Consider the following 25,724-nt stretch of genomic DNA (forward strand, 5'->3'; position numbering starts at 1 on the left):
CCACAAGCCTGGAGGTTGGGGTGGGAGTGAAGGGAATAAGTCCAAGTCCTCTTAGAAGCAGATTTCCCTCCCAACCCTCCTCCCACCCAGCCCCATCTCCCCAGCAGAAGCCCGAGCCTTGTTGGGCAAGCGGCTCAGAGTTGCAGCTGTGCCACCTCTCTGTCATCACCAGCCCCAATTAGCAGCTACCAGGCACCCTCAGGGCTGCCACTCCTTCCTGGTTTCTCTAACTCTGTTCAAAGTCATTACAGGATTTGGCACTGCCTGCCATGTCTCCTTCCAGCCTAATTGTCGGGGCGCAGGAAAGGTATGTGTCACATCCAACGTGACTTATTTTTCCTTGGTCTACCCAAACTGTAATCTAGAATGGACCCCGGCTTCTAATATGGCCTCTTCCCCCTAGAAGCCCACCCACCAGGCCTCCCTCACTCGCTGCCCCAGGGTGGCCTTGTCCTCAGGCGTGTGGCTCACATGGGAATCACAGGGGCAGAGGTTAGTCAACGGTGCTCTGGGGCAGAAGGAGCTCAGATCTGGTCAGGATCCCAGGATAACTCCAGCCCAGTTCTGTTACTAGCTGGTTCTAGAACTTTGGGTTTCACTTTTCTGTGCCTCTGTTTCTTTATTGGTAAGATGGGGATGACAACCACCTCGAAGGCTGTGATGATTAAATACATTGACGCATGTAAGTGCCCAGAGCAGCCTCTGGCACATGATAAACACCAATAAATATGGTTTTACTTTTAGGTCTCTCTGGGCTTCGGTTTCCTCACCTATGAAGTGAAAATAATATATTGAACTCACAGGACTGTGAAGAAATTTTAGTTAGAGAAATGTGAGAACACGTACCACACACATCCTCGGTGCTCAGGAGATGATGAAGGGTGAATGAACTGGACACTGACTATCATGGATCAGGGCACATGTTTTCACCCATGGTTTCGGGCCGCCCTTTCCTGCCCCGCAACAACCCAGAAAATCATGTCTACCCTCAGAGAAACAGGCCCACAGAGCAGTCACTGGCCCCCACACATTCCTGCCTTATCTGGAGCACTGGCAGGTCCCAGCTTTCCTTCCATAGGAGAATGAGAAACCAGGCTGTGTCTCAACACATCAGGGCCCAGGACAGCCAGGGGACAGACTGTCTCCTCGGGTCTCCTGCCACCAACCATTTCCTCCAGCTCGGGACTCTGCAGGGTCTTCAGACAGGCCTGGTCTGGCTGGCAAGGCTCAGATACACACACAGAGAAGGGTCCCCAGGTAAACAGAGATCTCTGCCCAGGTCCCTGGGTCCCTGCTGGGTGGTACCACCCCCAGAGCTGACACAGGGGAATTGCCGGGAAGCCCAGCCAGGAGTGGGCTGGGGTGCCCAGCCAGGGCACCATAACAACAGGTGCCCTCTGTGTGCACAACTCAACATCCATCACAGCTCTGACGGCCCTGGACTATTCTGACCGTCTGCTTGCCTGAGTCTCCCAGCCTGGACTGAAAACTCCAGAAAGGCAGGGTCGGCACTGTCTTACTCACTGTTGAGCTTTTGGCATCTCTAAGTGCCCAGTGAGTGTGAGCTCAGTAAATGAGTCTTGAGTGTAGACACTGCGAACACAGAGATAAACAACAGGCAGTTTCCCATTCAGATCAGAACCACCAAGCATGGCAAGTGGGCACACCTGCAAATCTCTTTTCTAAACTAGACATTCTGTGCCTTCTCTCTCACGCGCTTTGAGGGCAGAGCTGTTTTGTGGAACTGCTCTGTACCCCCAGGACACCTGAGCTCACACAGGGTTTGCAGTGAGCACTTCGACACAGACGAAACTCAGCTCGGGAGCGCTGCACATACACTCCAGTGGAGACCTGCCCAGTCCCTCTCTGTTCCAGGAGGAATTTTCCTCTGGATCCCAATGGTGAGTAAGACACAAAGTAATTTGGTCAAAATCCCCCTTCCTCTCTAGCGAGGAACGATCTGAGCACTCTGTGGCTGGGGGTCAGGCACGGTGTCAGACCCAAGCCTTTCGGGCACTGCAGGGAGTGAGAGGGACAGTCCAGTCCCCACAGCTGCCAACAGTTGCTTCTCATGGAATTACAGGGTCAAACCACAGGGGAGAGGAAGGACGCTTTCCACAGTTGAAGAAACACCCAGAGTAGCTTGCCCAAGGTCACAGAGCAGTTTACAGCAGAGCAGCCCAAGACCCCAGGTCGTTCAATACCTATTCTGTGTCTTGGATTTGGCAAGGATTTCCAAACTTTTTCTAGTAGCATAGCTCTTTTTCTTGTCATGATTTATTTTTTACATTTTTAGCACAGTAACAGACACAAACATGGCTAAATAGAAATGAAATTGCACAGAAGCCCTTTTAGCGGAATCAATAGCCCCCTGCCCCAGTTCTGCTTGCCAGAGGCAACCTCCTTTAAGCCTCATCGTATTTAAGAATGCTTGTTTCAAATAAGTCTTACATAGAGGTTCCAATGTACAAATACATGAAAGCAAAGATGCTTTGGTTGAAAGGGGAACAATACAAAGCACTACATATACACACACAACCAACCCCTACCTAAGTTTGTACCATCAGAGTCAATGTGAAAACCATACAGCTACAGCGAACTCCGCTTACATCTCAGCCTCCTGCTTCCACTGGGGCCCACTGTGGAGGCAGAAGGAAGCTTTCTCCCTGAACAGACCCGCCCGCACCAGGTATTTTGTCCCACAGCTCCTCCCACACCCAGACTCTAGAGTTGTCACCATCTACAGCAAAAGAGCCCTCTACAGAGCCTCAGGCTTCCCCAAGGCTTCTGACTAGAGGGAGTGAAATACAGAGGAATCCATGTATGTTATAGTTTCATAAAACACAAATAACTAATAGCTAGTTGGATTGGCAGTCATATATATACCTTAATATGAATTAGTTGAATTAGATTGTTTTCCTACCAACTGGCAAAATTCAGCTCTGCTGAAGAGAAAAAGGAAATGTTGATGAAGAAATGTAAAAAGGAAATGTAAGAGAAGAAGTCGTGTTGGGGATGGGGAGAGCTGAGAGGGAGAAGGCAGGACAAGAGGGGCCCTGCCGTGGAAGTCTTTGGGCTGCTAGGAGGCAGGGTGAAGGCACCCAGTGTTGGCAAGCTGGCAACAGAGGTATCAGAGGAATGAAAAAGGGGTGAGAGCACCTCTGACTGCTTACTCCTGTCCTTCCCTTATTTGAAACACTAAGTCAATACTCTTCAACCACCTCCACAATTGGCGAAAACAACTTTTTTTAAAGTTCTGGTCTGCACTGGATCCTGCTGTGTGGCCCCATCGGATGCTGAAGGCAGGAACTTCATAGCTCACTCTGCTATCTCTAGATCATTGTTCAGCCGTGGGGAAACACAGCTTGCCACCGAGAAAGGACAGTTACCATACCCGATGGTGCAATCTCCTTCCTTCCTCCTCCTTCCCCGAGCCCTCACAATGTGCATGTTCCCCCTCCAAAATCCAGAGCAAATACACAGCCCAGGAAGACAGCAGCCTCTTCCCACCAGATGGCGATGGGAAGGAAGTGGGGGCACTGAGTTGCAATCACAGCTCCCAACACAACCTTCCTGGAATTCTCCCTCCCTCCCTCCCTGGGCCTGCACAGCACTTCCTTTCCTGTCCTCAGCACTGGACACGGCACCCCTGAGAACACTGTTCCTCAAAGTGTGGCCCCTGGACCAACGCATTGACTTCGCCTGGGAGCTTGCTAGAAAAGCAGAATCTCAGACCCCACCCCAGCATGACTGAGTCACAATCTGCATGTTAACACGATGCCCAGGTGATTCATTGACATATTAAAATTTGAGAAGCCCTGGTTTAGAAAATATTACACATAGCAAGCCCCCAATCCATTACTTAATAGAATCCTGGGTACCCAAAAATTCACTCCAAATTCTCTTTGGTTCTGGCGCTTGTTGCTGAAAATCTGGATCTATGAGATTGTTTTTATACCTTGAAAAGGCAGTACAACACAGATTAATAAATATCTAATGAATGACTCCTGTTACTTAAAATCTGGATCTATGAGATTGTTTTTATACCTTGGAAAAAGCAGTATAACGCAAATTAATAAATATCTAATGAATGACTCCTATGAATAAGTAACTCTTGAAGAGGAGCTTTATGATTTATAAAATGGTTTCATGTAAGATCTTATTTCATACTCACCAAATCCCTGGGAGGCCCTTGGGGACAGGTATCACTGACTCCTATTACAGAGAAGGAGCCAAGCTCATGGTCCTTAGAAAAAGTGGCACAATCAGCCTTCACATCTGGATTCACGTCTGGTGGAAATGTTGCAGCTCCACACAGATTAAACATAGTGTTTGGAGAAAAGGATGATTTGATTTGATTTTTTAAATGTTTGTAATTAAATAGACATTTATCAGAAATTCTTTTTTATTTGGCCTTTCTCGATGGGAAAATGAATCAGCTTTATCTTCCTCAATAATGAAAAATATCATGCATATGTGCTTTGATCAAAAAAATTTTTTAAAGATAACAGATCTTTGAAGGTCTTAAAGTTTCTTCTGTTTACCATTGTCTCTTCCATAGCACAGTAATTTGCACATAATTGTCAATAAATATTTTTGAATGAATTAATTGATAGACAGATGACCAACTGGCAGATTTATCAGAACATGTCTTTTCCTCTCTCACTAGAGAGGCCTGTAAACTGAGATATAGGTATGAGAAAGTGGGCTCCTACCCATAAAATATAAACTGGATTCCTGATATCTCTTATTTTCTTTCAATCTGCCTCTCCTAAACAACAATCACTCATTATTTTACAGTCATATCTTACTCTAATTGCAAAGACTTTTCATTATGTATAAAATAGTTAACATTAGTTTCTTTCTGTATTCTAGACACCATTCTAAAATGTTTTAACTCACGCCCAACCAGCATGGCTCAGTGGTTGAGCATGAACCTATGAGCCAGGAGGTCATGGTTCGATTCCCAGGCAGGGCACATGCCAGGGTTGTGGGCTCAATTCCCAGCAGGGGTGTGCAGGAGGCAGCTGATCAACGACTCTCTTTCATCATTGATGTTTCTATCTTCCTCTCCCTCTCCCTTCCTCTCTCTCTAAAATCAATAAAAACATATTTTTAAAAAATAAAATATGTTAATTCACACACAATAAAGCAATCCAATTAAAAAACAGGCAGAGGACCTGAAAAGACATTTTTCCAAAGAGGACATACAGATGGCCAAAAACACAGGAAAAGATGCTCAACGTCACTAATTATCAGGGAAACGCAAATCAAAACCACAATGAGATATCACCTCACACCTGTCAGAATGGCTACTATCAAAAAGAACAAAAACCAAGTGTTAGTAAGATAAAGGGGAAGCCCTATGCACAGTTGGTAGGATTACAAATTGGTGCGGTCACTATGGAAAACAGTGTGGAGTTTCCTCAAAAAATTAAAAATAGAAATACCATATGACCCAGCAATCTCACCTCTAGTATCCATCTGAAGAAAACAAAAACACTAATTCAAAAAGATACCTGCGCCCCTATGTTCACTGCAGTGTTATTTACAATAGCCAAGACAGGAAAGCAGCCTAAAAGTCCATCAATAGACGAAAAAATAAAGAAGACATATATGTAATGGAATTTGCTCAGCCCTAAAAAAAAGAATGAAATCTTGCCATTTGCAACAACATGGTTGGACCTAGAGGGTATTAAGCTAAGTTAAATAAATCAGGCAGAAGAACAAATACCATATGATCCATCTCTCTTACATGTGGAATCTAAAACACAAAACAAATGAGTACACAATACAAAACAGAAACAGTGTCATAGACACAGCGAACAAACTGATAGTTGCCAGAGGGTAAGGGGGTGGAGGGAAAGGCAAAAAAGTGAAGGGGAATAAGAGGTATGAACATCCAATTATAAAATAAGTCACAGGGATGTAATACACAGCATAGGAAATATAGTTGACAATATTGTAATAACCTGCATGGTTGATGGCAGATGGGTACCAGAGTTAGCATGGACCACTTTGTTAGGAATATTAACGTTGAATAACTATATTGTATACCTGAAACTAATATAATACTGTATATTAACTATATTTTATTTTTTTAAGATTGTGGTCAAAAAAATAAATGAATAAAATAAAATGTATTAACTTACTGAGTCCTCTTCGGACAATGGTGGGGAGAGGGACTGGGGAGGGGGGTGGGACGGGGTGGAACGGGTCATTGGGGAGAGAAAGGGACATCTGTAATATTTTAAACAAAAATAAAATTTTAAAAAAACAAAACAAAACAAAAAACCTATAAGAGAAGTCTCATTATTGCCCCGTTTATGCCTGAGGCTACCGAAGCACAGATTGGGGAAGTAACTGACCAGTCACACAGCTAGGAAGCGGCAAAGCTGTGACTTGAACCCAAGGGGACTGGCTCCAGAGCCCTACTCTTAACCCTGATTACTTCATCAAGAGTCATGGGAAACTGAGTCAGAAGTCTGGAAAGAGATGGTGAGATAGACAGTCAGGATCTTGTGCACTTTGAAAGCCAAGAAGAGTCAGGTCTGATCTATCCTGAACATCACAGAGATTGCTGAGAACTTGGCCATGAGAGAGAACCAACCTGAGTTTCTACTTATTATTTGTTCCATCCAAAGAAAGGTCTCCATCTGGCCCCTGAAGGTGCCTTTCTACCTCAGTCACAGGTGATTGTAGACTTTTAGAGCAGATCTGAAGGGGCAGTTCCTTACCCTAAAGTCACTCATCTACTGCTGAGATGTGTGACCCCTGGAACCAGAGGAACCTGAAATCTGGTACCAGTTCCCTAAAAACAGCTGGTATGCCTGGGATAAGGCATATACTCTCTCAGCCTCCATTTCTTCTTCTGTGAAATGAGGGTAATCCCTGCCTATGTGAGGCTGTGATGAGGCCCAAACATGATGATGGAAATGAACGTACTCTGTGAACTCCCAAAGGCACGCAAACTCATGAAATGATATGCATGAGTGCCATCAGTCTCACGTGCCACAGTCGGCAGCTATTTGGCAAGAGTTCCAGGGGACTTTGCCCCACAATAAACCTACTACCTATCATCTCATCTCTAAAGCATCATTTCTTAGTGTTCTGGGTCTTTTAAACAGAGAATTGTCTAGTTAATGCTGAGTGACCCCATCAGCCCCTGGCCCCCACCTGTATAGAGGGCTCCCACTGGTGCACCACTTCAACCCCTTGGAGGTGTGGACCATGCGAGCACTGGTGACAGATGAGGGGCTCAAGTGAGCAGCTGCCCCCTTGTCCCAGCTCCGAGGGGTGGGATGAGCGAGTGGGTGGAATGCAGATTTTCCTATCATGATGAGAAATTGAGAACCTTGAAACTTGACCCATGATAGTCTACAGGAAATGCTGACTTAGTTTTTGTAACCGCCTCCCAAACTTTTCTAATTATGATTAAAAATATTGAAACCTGAATAAAAAAATTCATCCTTTCCGGGCCTTAGTTTCCTCATTTTAAATGGGACAACTGGAGTAGACCCATGGTCTTCAAACTTCTTTTTTTTAAATCCTCACCTGAGAATATTTTTCTATTGCTTTTCAGAGAGAGTGGAAGGGAGGGAGGGGGAGAGAGAGAGAAAGAGAAAGAGAGAGAGAAACATCAATGTGAGAAATGCATCGACTGGTTGCCTCCTGCAGGCGCCCCAACTGGGGCGGGGGATTGAGCCTGCAACCCAGGAACATGCCCTTGACCAGAATCCATCTCAAGACCCTTCAGTTCGTGGGCTGACACTCTAACCACTGAGCAAACTGGCTAGGGCTCTTCAAACTTCTTAAGTAGGAAGGCCCAACATGTAAAACAGATGAAAACAGGAATGCTAGGAGTGGGAGAACCACGTGCTCAACTCCCTTTCCCCTTCTCCTTGCAGTGGCCCTGGGGCACCCTGGGTTCTAAGGAACACAACTTGTACATCACTGGGTCAAATGCATTCCACTCTTCCCTTCTGTCTCTAGCCTACGGGATTCCATGGCTCATACTGGGAGATAGTGAGGAGTGTCAGGGTGAACTGGGGGCCAACGTGATTCTTATACCTAATCCAAGTTAGGGGACCAAGCCACATAGGACAGGAGTCTGGAGTGAGACATTCACAAAGTTCAGCAGACGCAGCTCACAGTTGCCTGTGGGGAATCCATCCCTCGGGTAAGTTAGTTTGCTACTGTGCCTCTGTTTCTTAATCTTTAAATGAGGCTATTAAAGCTTCCATACAGAAGCACCCCAAATAATGTACGTAGATACTCACCCTCCAAAAGGTGGAGCTTAATTCCCCTCCCCTTGAGTGTGGGCTACACTTGGCAACTCACTTCTAACAGAGCACGGAAAGGGAAAGACATTAACTTTATGGCAGAGAAAACTGGCTGACTCCACCTGAAGCAAGTAATCAAGGTTAACATCACTGGTGATAAGTCATGTTGATATCAGGTGCCCCCTGATATGAGGCAATGAGAAGGGCACTTCACCTCTGTGATAGTCTTCCCCAAATCCATAACCTCATGAGAAAAACATCGGAGAAACCCAACTTGAGGGAAACTCTACAAAATACCCAACCAGCATTCCTCAGACTCCACAAAATCATGAAAAACAAAGACTGAGAAACAGCCACAGCCCAGAGGAGACTAAGGAGGGTGCCCACTGACTGCAATGTGGTGCCCTGGATGGGGTCCTGGGACAGAAAAAAGGACATTAGCAGAAAACTGGTGAAATCTACACAAAGTCCGGAACTTAGTTAATAGTGACGTTGGTCCCTCAGTGTTGAAAAATGTACCTTGGATATGCTAGATGTTATTAACATTTGGGGAAACTGAGTGTACACAGGAACTCTCTGTACTATCTCTGCAACTTTTCTGTAAATCTGAAGTTATCTCCAAATAAATGTGCATTATAAAAACTGAGGTTGATAATAGTATCTACTTTACAGACTTGCTATGAGGATTAAATGAACTAATAAAAAAAAGGAGCTAAAAAAGGCATCTAGTCACAGTAGAGTCTCCATATATAATAATTACTATTATTATTACTACTACTTTGTACCAATCCAGAAAACAGTCCTACTGTATGTTTTAATGTATTGAAGTTCATTTTGTTTACAAATATTTCAATAATGACTGTAACACCGAGACAGAGAGACATGTCCATACAATAAGGTTTTTGAATCAACCTGGGAACAAGCAGTCCCATAAAAAGTTTTTGTCAAATCTCATTAAAAACAATTGTTTTAACTTCACCAACGATCAACTCATAGCCATCTTATTTATCTGCACTCCTATCTACTCCCCGCTCCACTGGGTTCTCTTGAAGCAAATCATCTATAGATATTTCAATATGTGTGTCTAAAAGATAAGGAAGGACTCCTTTTTCGAAACTATAACCACAGTACCTACTGGGCTTTCAAAAATAACAATAATTCTTTAATATCATCAATATCCAATTGGCGCTAATATTTTCCCTATTGTGTCACAGAGGTTTTTTATTTCACCGAACCAAAATCCAAATAGATTGCATAAATTGCATAGGTCTCTTTTAATATATAGATTTTGCTCCCTTCTCCCCCTCCCCCTATCTGCCTGCCACTCTCATTCATTCCTTCTCTCTCACACACTCGCACACACACACCCACACACACATTTCATTTGCTGAAAATACTAGGTCTTTTGACCGCAGAGTTTCCCACAGTCTGGATTTTGTGGATTACGCCCCCATAGTGTTGTTTAATATGCTTCTTTGTCCCCTGTATTTCCTGTAAATTAATAGTTGGATATAGAGGCTGATTAGCTTCAGGTTTGCTTGTGACAAAACCCCATAGGTGGTGCTGTGTGCCTCCATCAGGAGGTACATGCAGTCTGGCTGTCTCTCTCTTTGTGATAATAGCAGCTTTGATGACCAATGCCTAGATCCATTCATTCAGTAGGGGGCTCAGTTTTTAAAAAGTCATCATCATCATCCCTGACTTGCCTCATGTAGATACCTTAGCCTGGATGGCATGGCTTTGTTTAGACCAGTAGAGTGTTGAGGATTTTGCACTCCTTAGTGGAACACAGATTTTGGAAGCTGTTAGTGCCTCACAGCATGGGGTGGAGGGAGTGGGTCTCGGCTAGGCCACCACAGAATCTGCTGGCTGATTTGGTGGGTCTGCCCCTCAGCTTTCATCACCACAAGCGCATGGTGGGCTCTAGAGTCTGGCAGTGGGCTTTCTCACAGGTTCTGGGACACACACACTAAAGCACTGAGCACATGCAAAACTACCTTCTGAGTCAGCCAGGGACACAATCCAAGGATCCTATAACTCTGAGAGCCGCACCCTCCCTTTCAGCAACCGCAGGCTGTTCTTTGACCTCACATTCTTGGCTTACGGGCCAATATCAGTGACAACTTCTCTTTCTTCCCCTTGAAACATTCATTCCTTTTACTCTTGTAGCCCCTTTTTTATGAAGATGTTCATGAGCTTTCAAAACACTTTTACCTAATCTTCCTAGTACTAAATGAGTAAGGAAGGTGACTAGCAGGGAGCCCCATTCCCCAGGCAGGGAAACTGAGCCCAAAGAGCTTGGCTGGTCTACCTGCAGTCCTGCTCTGACCTAAGGTGCGAGATCTTACCTTTAACAAGACAAAGTCATGTTCTCTGTAAGTCTAATACCCATCCCTGCAGGATCTTCCTGCCTGTGGTATTGGGGAAACCAAGAGGCTCTCAGCAGGAAGGGTATCATCCTGCCTAGATTTTCCCAAACAGCAGCAATTTCAAACACTGTGTTCCGCTCTCAGGCTCTCTCTGTGTGAGACCGTGTGTTTCAATCAGGGGTTTAGTATATACAGTCCCCACAGAAATTGAAAATGAGAGCAGAAACAGTATCCTCCTTTGACCTAAATCCCAGCCTCTAGTCCAGGAGTACAACATACAGTTCAGAAAAGACATTCAGGTGCTGAAGATGTGGGAAGGGAGGCCCGAAACAACCCAGAAGGTGGGAGGCTAGACATGTGCCCTCCCAAAAGGGGAATGGGCTTGTACCAATCTGTCCAGAGTCCCTCAAGCTTGAGGCCAACAGCAAACACTAGGAGACAGATGGCCAAGGTGGGGGCGGGAAGGGAAAAAAACAAGCAACTATGTTGGCCACAAAGGAGGGGAAGTGAAGACAAGGACTGGATCCAGGAGTAGAACCAGATCCAGCCCACATAAGTCTTGGCCACATAGGCAAAACCAGCCTGCCCAGCATCACTCTGGCACCCCACTATTCCCAAGAGGGCTTCAGGGCCAAGCCCCACTGAGGGATCCTAGCCCACCACACTAGTCCACCCAACTTCCCCAGGCCAGCCTGACCCCCCTGCTGCCACGGCAGCACCTGCCACTAAGGCTATACCCATCTGAACTATGACACATGTAGCTTTTGCCAGTTGACCAAAAACAGGCCAGTGTCAGAAAATCTGCATTTACAATCAGAGCCATAGGCTTCCAGGCTGACTGGTCAGGGATCAGAGGACACCAAAACATCTCTCCTCACATTATGTCATGGTCTATACGATATATGTCAGCCCCTGCCACCCCCAGCTAAGGATGTGTAGTCCTAGCACCTATACCAGGACTCTCAATAGAAACCACAAACTCCCCCTAGCAGGGCACAACCAACCAAGGCCAATTGTCCAAGATCCCCCAGTACAAAATACAACCTGGAAAATCTCATGGAACCGTGCAAATTCTCACCAACACCCTCACTTTACAGATGGAGAAACTGAGGCCCAGCGATGGGAATGGGCTTGTCCAAGTCCCCTATTCTCCCAGGCAGTGACAGATTCAGGACCAGACAGGTCTCCTGACAGACAGCCCAGTCTTCTTTCCTCTCCACCCCGCCTCATGTTTCAGACGGCTCAGCCTTGGCGCCTACAAGGGGAAGGACTAGCAGCTGGGAGTGGAGAGAGCCAAATCCAGATTACAGCAATCTCACAGGCAGCCAAGAAAAAAGTGGAGACTATTCTTCCCTGTCGCCCACAGGTAGCCCAGCTCCAGAAAGCCACTGAAAATGCAGGGAGGCTAACCTCACTCAGAAAAACCTCCACCAGCAACAGAGAGGGAAAAGCTAAAATCAGCGATGGGCCCATCCTCACTTCATCATGCTCATCACCACAACCCTTTCTCACATACCCCCAAATGACAGGAAAATATGAGATCCCCTCCGCCTATAATCTGGACCCTTAGTTTTAGCACCCCCGAATCTTCCCTTCTATCACGACACCTGTCCCCTGCTCACACTGCCCAAGACGTCCACCTCTCCTCACTTAGCGAGAGCTGTCCATCCTCGAAGGGGCAGTTGGAAGCCCTCTCCTCTAGGAAGGTTTCTCTGATCTTCCAACCCCAGAGGCAAGTTAGCATTGGAAGGAAGGCACAGGTCCCCTCCCGGAGGGCATGTGCTTACTCAGACTTTGAAGGTCTCCTGCAGTTACCTAACTTCTGCATTTGTTAATAAAAAAGGGACCAAGAGCCCTACTTCTTGGCACATCAAACAGCTTGGGGCACACAACAGTGTTTGATAGATGCCATTTAGCATTACATATCAAGAGCCATACAACCCAAATGCCCATCAACTGATGCATGGATACATGAAATATGCTATATCCATACAATGGAATACTATTTGGCAATTACAAGGAATGAAGTACTGATACATGCTACAATGTGGATGAGCCTTGAAAACATTATGTTAAGTGAAAGAAGTCAGTCATACAACACCATATATTATATGATTCCATTTATATAAAATGACCAGTACAGGCAAATCCATGGAGGCAAAAGTAGATGAGTGGTTACTTAGAGCTAAAGAGATTGGGGGAGGATGGGGAGTGACTGTTAATGGGTATGGAGTTTCTTTTTGGGGGTGATGAAATGTCCTGAAATTGATTGCGGTGATGACACATACTCTGAATTTACTAAAAGCCACTGAATTGTACACTATAAATGGGTGAATTGTATGGTTATGTGAATTATATTTCAAAGAGATAAAAAAAGAAGAAGAGGAAGAACCTTGCCCTGGCCGATGTGGCTCAGTGCTTAGAGCGTCGGCCCATGTACCAAAGGGTTGTGGGTTCAATTCCCCGTCAAGGGCAGGTACCTGGGTTGCAGGTTCTATCCCCAGTTTGGTCGGGGAGCATGCAGGAGGCAACCAATGGATGTGTCTCTCTCACATCAATGCTTCTCTCTCTCTCTCTCCCCCTTTCACTCTCTCTAAAAACCAACGGAAAAAATATCCTCAGGTGAGAATCAACAAAATGAAACAAAAAGAACCATAAAATGTCTACTCCTTCTTTTCCTGGATGTCAACTGTGTCTGAACACATAGGTCCTTTATGAGCCACTTCTACATATATTGGCCCTGGGTCGTCTTTCAACAACCTGAGCCGTCAATATTACCACCATTTTACAGACCAGGAAGTCAAGGCCCAGACAGTTAAGGTAACATAGCTAACTAGCCACACAGATCTGGGACTTAAAATCAGATGGCCTGAGTCCGAGGTCAGGGTTCTTTGGAAACATGGCCTATGGAGAGAAAAGAAAAGAACACAGCTCCACGGACACAGAAAAGCTGGAAACAAACATCCTCCACTAAGGAACTGTGGTGGCAATTAGTTCCGGATGCAACGGAAGATTACACAGACGTTAAAACGATGAACAGGAGCTTCATGTGTTATAAGACAAGGTTAAGTGAACATGTGCAAATGGTATGTACAGTTTGATTACATTTTTTGTTTTGTTTTAAATATACGTGTGTGGCCAAAAAATAAGAGAGATGCAGAAATGTACTAGGATGATGAATAGCTGAATGAACTCTTTCCTTTTTAAATTTCCTGTGTTGTTTTAACAGGAGGAAGGGAGAGGGAGAGAGAAAGAAAAGAAACACATGAGTGGACACCCCAAACCAACACAGCAGAGCTCTGTAAGTATCCAATCCGGGTGAACTCAAGGAGAGCACTGGGCTGCAGGGTCACCAAGGGCCTTACAGTGAACGGGAGGAAAAGGTAGGCCCCCTTTTTCAGTCGGCAAGCATAAGACCTTCTTTTCGTCAAAAGGAGCACAGGAAAGTCAGCCAGAATTTATTTAGTCACTTCTGATCTTCCCTTTGAAAAGTTTTTTGTGTCCTGGACACAAGGCCCTCCTCTGTTTCCACCTCTGGCACACACCTGCATCATGGCATTCTGCACATTTTACTGAAATTCTCTCTTCGTACATTCCTCTTCCTCACTAAACTGTGAGGTCCCCAGCAGCCCATAATCACCCATCCTTATAGCCTCAGGCATCTAAGACAGTGCTAGACACACAGTAGGTCTGCAGTACATGTTCTCTAAATGGGATTGGCTAGACTCTCTTCATACCTACCACACTCTTGAGCTAGACTTTTATGGATAAATAATACACTTAGCACCACCTCCTGATCAGCATTCCTGCCCGCGGTCCTCTACCCACTCCGGTTTACCCCCCACATCCCCAAGTCCGTCTTCCTGAAACACTGATGTCATCACATTCTCCTCTGCTCAAGACCTGTTTTTCCCTTTCCCATCAAGCCGAGTGCCTTGGCCAGGCCCCAGGGCCCTTTCATCACCTGGCCCCATGCTACTTGCTCAGTTGTACTCTTGTTTCCCGGCAGGCACAGCCCAGCACATTCACTCCCACCTCCGGGCTTCTACTAGCTCTGTTTGCCTGTCCTGAGATACCTCCCGCCTACTCAAATCCTACCTCTGCCTAAGTTCAAGTTCCAACTCCTCCTCACCATGCCATCCCCCAAGGATCCTCACCTCTGAAAGTGTCCGCTTCCAAAGATGAATATACGTACGTATCTTTTTGCACACTTTTTCCCCCTGTGATTTTCTTTTCCCCACCCCAAAACTAGATTAATCCCCTGAAGGGCAGGGCAATGTCTTACACTTCATCAGTGTGACCCGCCACACCCACTGTAAGCCAGGCACACTGGAGCAGCTCAGGATTTACTGGCAGGTAGTTCTGAAAATCTGAAACACAGCCATGGTTAGTAATGATGAAAGTGTTTTCCAGGTGGTAAGAGGCTTGTTCTAGGCAGCCGGCACAGTTGGGCATCGGTAGGAGGGTTTGTGAAAGGGGCTTAGAAATTTAAATCTGTGCCACTGGAACTTCATCTGAGTTCTCGCTAGCACCTGAAGGTATAACCCAGTGCTTCTCACAGTGTGCTCCCCAGACCAGTAACATCAGCAGCACCCAGGAGCTCGGTAGAGATGCTAAATCAGAAACCCTGGGGGTGGGGTCCAGCCTCCATGAGTTAACAAGTCCTTCAGGTGATTCCAATGTCCACTGAAGTCTGCCAACCACCAGTGTAAACACAAGAGGAACATCCTCAGGTACCAGAAAGAATATTTCCTTCCACCTCTAAAGACTGCCTATGGGTATAATTTTTAACTCTGCTCTTCCTGGTTACTATTACTACTACTGTTATTACTGTTACTACTGAAGCTGTAGTTAGGAAAATTGGCAGAGAATACCACGCAGTTGATAACTATCAATGTTTTTTATTACTCCTAGTACTACTACTAGTACCAGAGGAGGAACTGAGTAGTAGTACTAGTAGCAGTAGCAGTAATAACAAGTTATCAACTGCTTAGTACCCTCTGCCAACTTTCCTAACTACAGCGTTCTGGAGAAAGAGGGCGAGTGGAAAATGAAATCTGTGTGGCAAGAAGTACAGGCATTCTTGACCCTTTCAACATTTGCCTCTCGGTCTTGAACCAGCGATTTCTCATCACTCCCTAAGCCCAGAGGACAACTGCAGGCAAAGGCTCCCTCTGTCTTCTCCGTCACCTTCATTTTCAGTTTGCACTTTAATTGTTCTGAGCCTCTGCAGGAGGTTTTGCTCTCTCATTTGCATTCCTGGGCCCACCTTTGGAAACACTGGCTCCAGCTGCTGGCATCTCCAATTTTATCTGGTCCCAGCTTCACATCCCCTCTTTCTTCAGTACCTGCCCATCTGTGGATTGCTGGATGGGGTGGGTTTGGGTGCAGGGTGGCAGCCCAGCTTCCAGTAACTTTGTTTATAATCTTGCCCTGACCCCATCGGAAGAGGGTTTGCGGGTTGGCCTGTAGTGCCCGGGGAAGAACCGGCAGGGCACAGCATCCCTATGCAGAGGCGGCTCATGCTGTGGTCCCTGGGCCCAAGGGGGCACAGGGAGACGGCAGACCCTGGGCTTGTTGGCAAAGGGAGGCTGATCCGGGCCCTCAGGATCAGCAAGTGGTCAGGGCGAGGGAACTGGTGAAGCCACGCGCGATGGGGCCTGGCCGTCCTCAGGATGAAGGAGGCGGCTGGAGTGCAGGATGCACAGGAGGGGACCTGGCTCTGATTGTCACTTTCAACCCCCGGCTGCATCACAGTGGGCAGCAAGCCACCTCCCGTCTGTGAGCCTCCTTCTTCCTCCTTATAAAGTTAGAAAGTGGATGTGATCTCAAAAATTCCTCCTACAAAAGTTCAGATGTTTCAGAGGAAAGCAGTGCCACAGCCCAGTGGACACTGTAAGTCAGCGCCGTGGGCGACAGCAATGTCCCATAAGTGCACTGCCCACCGCACTGGCCACAGCCACGTGGCTACTGTGGCTGAGGAACTTACTTGTTATTTTATTTCGTTTTAATTACATTGACATGTAAATAGTCACACACGTGGCTGGTGGCTACTGCGTTGCACAGAGCAGCTCTAAAATGAGGTCATGAAATCCAAGTCCTTTAGAACCCTATCTCCACACAGTAAGTGAAAAGAAAAAAACTAACTTATCTTCTGGTTTTAAGTGCTTCAATTGAAATGGCAGGAACTCTGAGCACCCCTTGAAGAAGTCCCAGGAAGCAGAGCCTCTCTTCCTGGGTTCTCATCCCAGCCTTGCCACCAGCCAGCTTTGTGGGGAGCTAGGAGTCCCTTTGCCAACCTTAATTAACTAATCTTACCTCCCTGGGCCCCAGTTCTTTCTGTAAAGTGCAAACCAGCCACCTTCCCCACACAGTTGTGAAGACATACAGCAAAGCTCCACCCTATGAATGTTAAAAGTGTCAGCAAACACATTACCCTCCCCACCCATCACTGCTGTAGTGACCTTCCTGAAGCCCCAGTAAATGGCCCCTTAACACTGGGAGCCTGGGAAGAGGGTGATCATAATGCGGCCAGGGGCAAGAGGAAGGGAGAAAGTTTCAGGCAGTCACTGGTTTATCAAACACTCAATAAAATATTATACATGGCCCAGCTGGGCGTGGCTCAGCAGTTGAGCATTGGCCTAGGATCCAGGAGATCGAGGTTTGATTCCCGGCCAGGGCACATGCCCAGGTTGTGGGCTCAACCCCCAGTCGGGGGTGTGCAGGATGCAGCCGATCAATGATGACTCTCTCATCATTGATGTTTCTATCTCTCTCTCTTTCTTTTCCTTCCTCTCTCTGAAATCAATAAAGATATATTTTTTAAAAAGTTCCACATGGCCAAAATGTATTCAATAAATGTGATACATCAATCTGCCAAAAATTCCACTCTCCAGGATTGATCTGACAATTATATTGGTACGAGTGGTGCATAAAAGTTTGTCTTATTTACTGCAGAATCCTCAGTGCCCAGAACATACCTGGCAGATAGAAGGTGAGTAAATGACCTATGCAAATGTATGCACAAAGCATGCTCATTATGGAAGCAACCTAAATGTCTGTCAACAAGGGCACTAAATTCATTGTGGTCCATCTGTAATAGGTGGTCTATGTAGCAAAAGAATGTCACACACACACACATACCCCACAACGATCTGGGAAAATGTACAAGATTGAAAAATCAAATTGCAGCCTGGCTGGGCATGGCTCAGCGGTTGAGCGTCGACCTAGGATCCAGGAGATTGCGGTTCGATTCCCGGTCAGGGCACATGCCCGGGTTGCGGGCTCGCAGCCAATCAATGACTCTCTCATCGTTGATGTTTCAACGCTCTTTCTCCCTCTCCCTTCCTCTCTCTGAAATCAATAAAGATATATTTTAAAAAAAGAAAAATCAGCCCGGCTGGGTGTGGCTCAGCGATTGAGCGTCGACCTGGGATCCAGGCGATCGGGGTTCAATTCCCGGTCAGGGCACTTGCCCGGGTTGTGGGCTCGATCAATTACTTTGTCATCATTGATGTTTCTATCTCTCTCTCTTCCTCTCCTTCCCTCTCTCTGAAATCAATAAAGATATATTTTTTAGAAAGAAAAAAGAAAAATCAAATTGCAGAACAACATTCTGAACCTATCTTACATATATAGTACAATCCCATCTACATTTTTAAAAACAGAATATGCATATATGGTTGTATACGCGTAAACAATTTCTGGAAAAATACACAGAAACTTAACAATGGTCACTTCTGAGGATTGGGCCTAGAGCGGTTCAGAACAGGGAAGGAAACTTTTAAATGCACTATTTGTTTTTTGTATTAACTAGTTTTCGTTTTCAACTATAAAAGTTAAACACGATTGTGTTAAAAATTCAATCTGGAACATCACATGGCCAATAAATACATTTACCAAAGGAATGACAGAGAAAAATGTTTACACTATAACATAACTGGGGGAAATGGAATATTAATGGTATCTTTGGTGTGATCATAATATCAAACAGACAAAAAACAAATAAACAAAAAACAGCACAAAAGCAAAACCATGACACAGCCCCCTAACAGTCTGGTCTCTCTAAGGAGGCTTGTGGACAGCGCCCCCCCCCCCTCCCGGTCACCCCCAACTCCAGACAATCCACAAGGTGGCAACCACATCCTTAAGGCCTCAACTCATTCCACAGCCAGAGTGCAGGAGGCAGTCAAAGTGACACTGCAAACGCCCTGTAAAGTGAGACAGGCCCCATTCCCTCATCCCGAGGGAACCTGGAGGTGGAGTAAGCCTACCTAACTTCCCAAAGGCTGGCACCTCGTTCATTACGGAGATCTTAGGCTGGGAGCCAGGGGTCAAGAGACATTAGGTGAATCTGTGCAGTCTTAAAAGGCCAGGAACTAACAGCTTAAACGACAATAGGTGCCTTTAAGACTTGGTAATTGGGCAGAAAAGTGAAACCAGGCGTGAGGCTTCCAAGCAGCTGAGCTGTCTCTGGTTACCCTGTAGCAGCCCTATGGAAGCAAATACCTTAAGAAAACAGAAGGGTTGGCTGGGGAATGGGGCAGGAATTTAAAAGTAAAGAACCTGAGGGCTAGAAGGCGCTGAGATACCATTGAGCCCACATTGCCACAGAAGGAGCTGAGGCCCAGATAAGAATGCATTCCTTCTGAAGTAACTGCAGACCCGGGGTAGGAGGGTGCTATTAAGTGACCAGAGTCATAGGTTTTCTGGCTGACACCGGGAAAGTAAGTTAGATTGGAGAAATTATCCATTCTGGAAAAATACAGTTGGCTGCCCATTACATTGAAGCCACAGGAAACAAGGGCCCAGTCCCTGTAAGTGTTCCAGCCTCACATGAATAAATCATGATGCCATTGTGAGCAGATAGGAATCTGTGCTTCAGGACTAATTAGTCATTTCACTTAGCAAATCAGCCTTCTTTGGGTGTGGCTCGAGGCTTTGCCAGACAGACACCTTCCAGCTAGGGTTCTGGGCTGGGAGGCCCCGCTGCCTGGGTCCTTCCTGAGATTGCAGCAACTGGGATCAAGCGTTTCTTCACTTCATTCTCTTCTCACTGGCCTCCATGAAGGCCTTCCCCTTCCCAGAGAACTTGACGCTCAGAAAGTAGGGCTACCCCTTAGATGGCTAACAGAGAAAAGTGTGGTCCAACTGGGGAGGCAGTGGGGGGGGGGGAACAAAGGTGAAGGGGTGGGCAACTCTGGCCTACCTCAGGCACAGGGAAAACCTTCCTGCTGGTCCAGGCCCTGCCATTGTCAGACTCGACCCTTCAGAGACCTGAGGGCTATAGGGACAAACACAGTGTTCCACTTGAAAGGGAGCTTTGAGATGAGGAAAGAGTGAAGACAGGGTATAAATAAAATGGGGTAACTTCAGCCAAGCTGCTAAAAGTATTAACATTATGAAGGATAAGGCATGAAGAAGATTCTGTTCTTGTTCTAACTCACCTGGGAACTTAAACTTTTTGAACTTTCCAGTCCTGAGTGAATGCCTCGATATACATTAGACCTCCAGGTAACCCTCTGAGGACTCACACATCCAGTCCACCTAATATCCACCTGACATCCATTATCCAGATTGCCTGACATCTCACTGATAACCATCCTAGACCAGAATGCACTTTCACTATAAGAACTCAATTTTTCTTTCTTCTTCAGAACACTTCTGGGCTTCTGCCCAGCTGTGTTCCCAGTTTGCAAACTCTAAGACCCTTGAATAAATCTTTATCATTTATTTCTGAGTTTGTTTGACAGTGTGTGACAGTCCAATGTTATAGTTTTCCAAAGGAAGAAATGAGAACCCAGGAAGTTGGTGGCTTGTTCAAAACCAACTGATAATTTAGGGACAAGTCACCCACTTCCTGGGTTTTCATTTTTTCCTCTGGAAAACCAGAGTGTTAAACTATTAGATGCTCTCAAAGTCTCAGGTGAAACCTTGTGTGGTTGTCCCAACAGGTCCTGGATGAGACCAGGAGTCCACACACACTTTCCTCTGTCATGTGAGCAGCCAAGGGGACACCAACAGGTATTTATCAAAGACCATATGCAAGTAGCTCAGGGGAGTTTACATCTAATTGGAAAAAAAAAAAAACCCACCACACCTAATCCTGCAGAAAAGTTAATACAATTAAATAAAAATAAGACATGCCACGGTTGAGGGAGGGGGGGAAAAACTACCAGAGAATCAAGAGGCATTGAGCAAGGGGAGGCAGGCAGGGAAGGATGAAGAAACCTGGCCAGAGGAGCAGAGCAGATCTTTGAAGGGTGGTGAGCCAGGGGAGGCGGCAGGAGAGGGTATTACATGGTCAGGGACCTGCGCCAGCTGCAGGCGGGCAGGAGACAAATAGCCTGGCTGACCCACGGGGCCTTGCCTAACAAGGACACCCTCTCTCCTGCCTACACCCTGTGGGACAAGGACAACGCGTTCCAGGTGGGAATTAACACTATGAAGTTCACAGGCAGCTAACCCCAGGGCTCTACAAGCTCTCATGAGAGCCTCCCATTGCCAGTCTATGGGGGGCCAAGACCCACTTGACCATAAGGCTCAGGTGGCTGCTTGGGTGGAAGAGGCAGGTGTGTCAGCACAGGGCCTCGCCTGCAGCGAGGGCACTGGCCCCAAAGGTCGCAGACAACTCCAGGAGGAAAACTAGGTGGCATGTATAGTGGGGTGAATAGTGGCCCCCCAAAGATGTCTATGTCCTAACCCCCAGAACCTGTGAATATGATCTTCACAAAAAAGGTCTTTGGGGATGTACCTAATTTAAGCATCTTGAGATGAGATTATCCTGGATTACCTAGGTGGGCCCTAAATCCAATGACAGGTGTGAGAGGGAGGCAGAGGGAGATTGGACAGAAGAGGAGGACTCTCAGAGGCACACAGGGGAGAAGGCAACGTGAAGATAGAAGCAGAGGACAGAGGGATGCTTCTACCAGCCAAGGGATGCCAAGCATTACCACGGCCACCAGAAGCTAGGTGGGCAGCATGGAACTGATTCTTCCAGAAACCAACCCCACCAACGCCTTGATTTCAGACTTCTGGTCTCCACATCGGTGAGGAAATAAATGTCTGTTGTTTTAAAACACTTGGAATCAAACAGACTGGATTTTTATCCCAGGGTGACTTGGGATATGAGTAATTTGACCTCTCTAAGCCTCAGTTTTCTCACCTGTAAAGTGAGATAATCACTGCCACATAGGTTACTATGACAATTAGAAACAGCACATGTAAAATGCCCAGCCTATGGTCTGCTATACAGCAAGAGGACAAGAAACGGTAGCAATTATCATCATCATTATTTACATGAATAACAAAATGTTTTCATTGCTGTGGAAGATACAGAGATCCACAACCTGGGCTGTCCTCAAGGGCTTTGACTCGGCAGAGTTGGTGAGTACCTACTATGTTCCCCTTCTTACTTGCCTCAAGTCCCTCCTTCCTCGGTCACTAGCTATGCCTCAGTCCTCTATGTACCTCTGATAGGCACCCAACAAATATTTGTTATGTGAATAATGAATAAATGACACTGAGTGAGTCACCCAACCTCTTGAAACATCAGTTTTCTCATTGTAAAATGGGGCTAATAGCATCTACCTACCCTGCTGTCTCACAGGGCAATTATAATAAAGACCAATCAGCAACCATAGAAGGCCTTAGAGGCAAAGCCCCACGCAAACCCTGAACTGCACCTCAAAAGTTGTCCCATTTTCTACAGGTGTTGGCCCTGCGGGGCCCAGGACAGTCACAGTGAGGTCTGGTGGTGCTCACATCTCCCCATGCGGAAAGCCTGCATTCCAGGACACGGGCAGGTCCACGTCTTAATGGGTGCAAACCTCCCTGCCTTTCCTGGGCTGGAGTCAGAAAACTTTGCCTTAACTTCTGACACTGTCTCTTCCTGGCTGTGTGACCAGGTGGCTTAACCTCTCTGAGCCTCGGGTAGGAGGGTTAATAGCCCCTGCCTGTCTAGAAATGCAGCCATGAGAATCGAGTGAGATAATGTACATGAATGGGCTTTATAAACTGAAAAGTTCCATACCAATGTAGGTAATTATTCTGATTATCATTATTACATAAGAAACAAAAGATGCTCACAGTGGTGTGAGCCTCAGAGGAACACAAACTCCTGGACCAGAGGAGGAACGTACAAATGCCACTGCTCCTTTCAATTTTAGTGACGTGGAAACCTTCGCCATCAGATTTCAAAATCCTACCTGGCTTTGCCAGGAAACCAAAAATATTCTAGCCACAATTCGGGAGAACCACAAGAGAAGGCATTTCCATAATGGGTACTGCTGGGCTTCCATCAGCTCAGCTGCTTGAGCCAAAAAACATAGTTTCTTAAAAACACCACACACCACAATTTAGTCCCTCCCCCAAAACACACATCTTTCCTCCTAAGAAAATAAAATAAGTGGAAGCCAACTTTAACTGAAATTGAGCTTCGAGGCACTCATTCTCGGAAGGCAGGCCTTGCCCAGTGAGGGGGCAGACATGGCATTCTCCAGTTACGGTTTGCAGGTAGAGAGAGTTGCAGTGAGGTGGGCGAGGAGGGCAGGCTCCGGGCCTAGTCCAAGGGCTGTGAGGACTGGACCTATGAGCCCAAAGAGGCAATTATTGCTGCAGACTCAGAAATGAGTTCTACTAATCCAGCTAAAAAGCTAAACAATCATGAGACTCCCCTACAGGTTGTTTTAATTAACCAGGTACCAAGAAGGCCTATAGACCAATCACCCACAGGCCTGATGCAGCAACCCTAAGCTCCAATTTCCTGCTCCCCAACAAAAGGCCTCCCCTATAGCACAAGCAGTCTGAAGATCAAGTGATCTCTGGATTGGCCAGTAGGAGGCCCTCCTGTCCACGCCTCTTGTGGTCCCCCTGAGCCTGCTGAGTGGCCCCAGATGAGCAAAAACGCCCAGTCCTGGCTTCAGCGTTGAGACATTACAATCCTACCTGAAGCGACTCATCCATGTTTCACAATTGGGGCTGCGTCTTCCTCCAAAGACCCTCAGTCCTGGCTGGAGGCTGCAGGCTCCCTTTCGAGGTTTCTGTTCTCTAGCGCAAAACCCTAAGTCACTTGAGAGGCAGTCTGGTGTGGTGGAAAGAGTAAAAGCTGGCCTTGGCCAGGGTGGCTCAGTTGGCTGAACATCACCCCATGCACCAAAAGGTCACCGGTTCCATTCCGGTCATGGTGCATACCCAGGTTGCGGGTTCGCCCCCAATATGCAACGGGAGGCAGCCAATGAGCCAATCGATGTTTCTCTCTCACATCGATGTTTTTCTCTCCCTCTTCCTCCCTAAACATCAATAAAAACATATATATTTTAAAAAGAGTAACTGCTTTGCCGTCAGGCAGACATGGGTTTGAACCCAGGGTCTGCTGCTGACGGACTCTGACTGGCTCTGGGGGGAAGGTGACTCTCTGGCACTGGTTTCCTCATCCCTAAGAGGTAACTAATTTTCTAAAGATTCGTAATAATGTATGGAAGGCTCCTGGTGGATGGGTGGTGCTTAATCAGTGGTAATTATTATTATAATGGCACCCCCATCTCCATGCTACAAATTCTAAGGCCCAGTCCCTCCTCCATGCCTGGCTCCTCCTACCTGCGGCTCACATGTAACCACTTATCTGAGTGCCCTGTTCTCAGGCCTGCCCAGCGCTGGGCCAAGCCAGGCCTGAACTCTGTGGAGTACAGGGTTGGCAAACAGAAAGCACTCCAAGCAGTAAGTGTTTGTTTACTCAGAAAAAAAATCCTGAAATCTCAAGTCATTGGAATTTTTCCCACCACATTCTGTTTTCATGAGTACAAACCATTAAGTAAACACACTTGGATCAGGGTTTATTTACAAGAAGAGCTTCTCTCATGTGGACCTTACTCTTCTCTTGACACCTAGGTTACTATGCAATGTCCAGGAAACAAGACACAATGATTTGAGGGGCCTGAAAGATTCTGAAAGTTCAGACCCTTCAAAGAAAAATATTTGATTTCTAATACATTGCCCTTTTCTGATTACAAAAGTCATATGTGATCATTGTAGACAGTGTGGAAAATAGAAAAAGCAGATGAAAAAAATCAAATTCGTAGCAATTTCACCATCGTTAGAGAATGTCACAGTAATTGTTTTGGTGTATTTCCTTCCAGTCATTTTTCTATGTGCCTCAAGGGTGTTTAAAAACAAACAGGTGATTAAGTGGGCCAGCCGGTGCCAACAGGAGAGCAGCGATGGATTGCCCAGGACAGCTCCCTTGTCCTGTCTTCCATTCTCCCCACCCATAAACAACTTATTTGTTGGTGACATACCTACACGCTGCATAACTACATTTTGTCTTATCAGGGCTTGGTGAAGTTCTACCCTTGGAGTGAGTTAACGCAGTCATCTGTTTTCCATTTTCCTTTCCCAGAGTCAATATTTACTAGCAGTGTTGCTAAAACAGGCCCTGAACACCACTCGGTGCTAAGAGTCCCTGCTTGATGTCAGCAGCAGTAGTCTCAGTGGCACCAGAGGCTTTACTCTGCCACGGGCCACACCACCAGGTGAGTGACTCCTGCCCTGACTGAACAGGTGGGCTCCGGCTGAGCAAGGATGCTTCACATGATCATCAAGTCCAGGAGGCTAGTGCTGGAAAGCATTTGAATATTAAGAGATGGGGAAACTGAGGCCCTGTGGGGGGAAGGACCTGCCTAAGCACATGTGGCTACAGAACCAAAGCCTGGATCCCTGTACTCCCACACCAGCACTGTCTCATTGCACTGGCTAGTCGAATGAATGGAGAAACAGCAGAGACTGCAGTGGGGACAGAACCCACTTCATCAGGCCTGGATTTGAATTGGGCAAGTGCTGCTCTGAGATGATTAGTGTCACCGAAGGATCTCCCTAAGAGTAGCCTGGTCTCTTACAGTGATGATTAAGGTGATACCAAGGCATTATCAATTCTCTTGTTTCTTGCTGGAATTCATTCATTCATTCATTCATTCATTCATTCATTCATCTATTCATGTGACAAATTTTTACTGAGCCCAGCTACAGGAAGGTATTACTTGCTTTCCCAAAGCAGTGCCACTTTGCCCACCTCTTCTGA

At 46.4% G+C, this 25,724-nt stretch overlaps 1 protein-coding gene across 3 annotated transcripts in view; it reads right to left on the reverse strand.

Moving 5' to 3' along the window:
- The window catches only part of DAPK2 (death associated protein kinase 2), a 116,981-nt gene that overhangs the window by 67,255 nt on the left and 24,002 nt on the right, over positions 1–25,724 (reverse strand). The window lies entirely within an intron of this gene.

Source organism: Miniopterus schreibersii (assembly GCF_964146895.1).
Source record: "Miniopterus schreibersii genome assembly, chromosome: 1".
Lineage (NCBI taxonomy): Eukaryota > Metazoa > Chordata > Mammalia > Chiroptera > Miniopteridae > Miniopterus > Miniopterus schreibersii.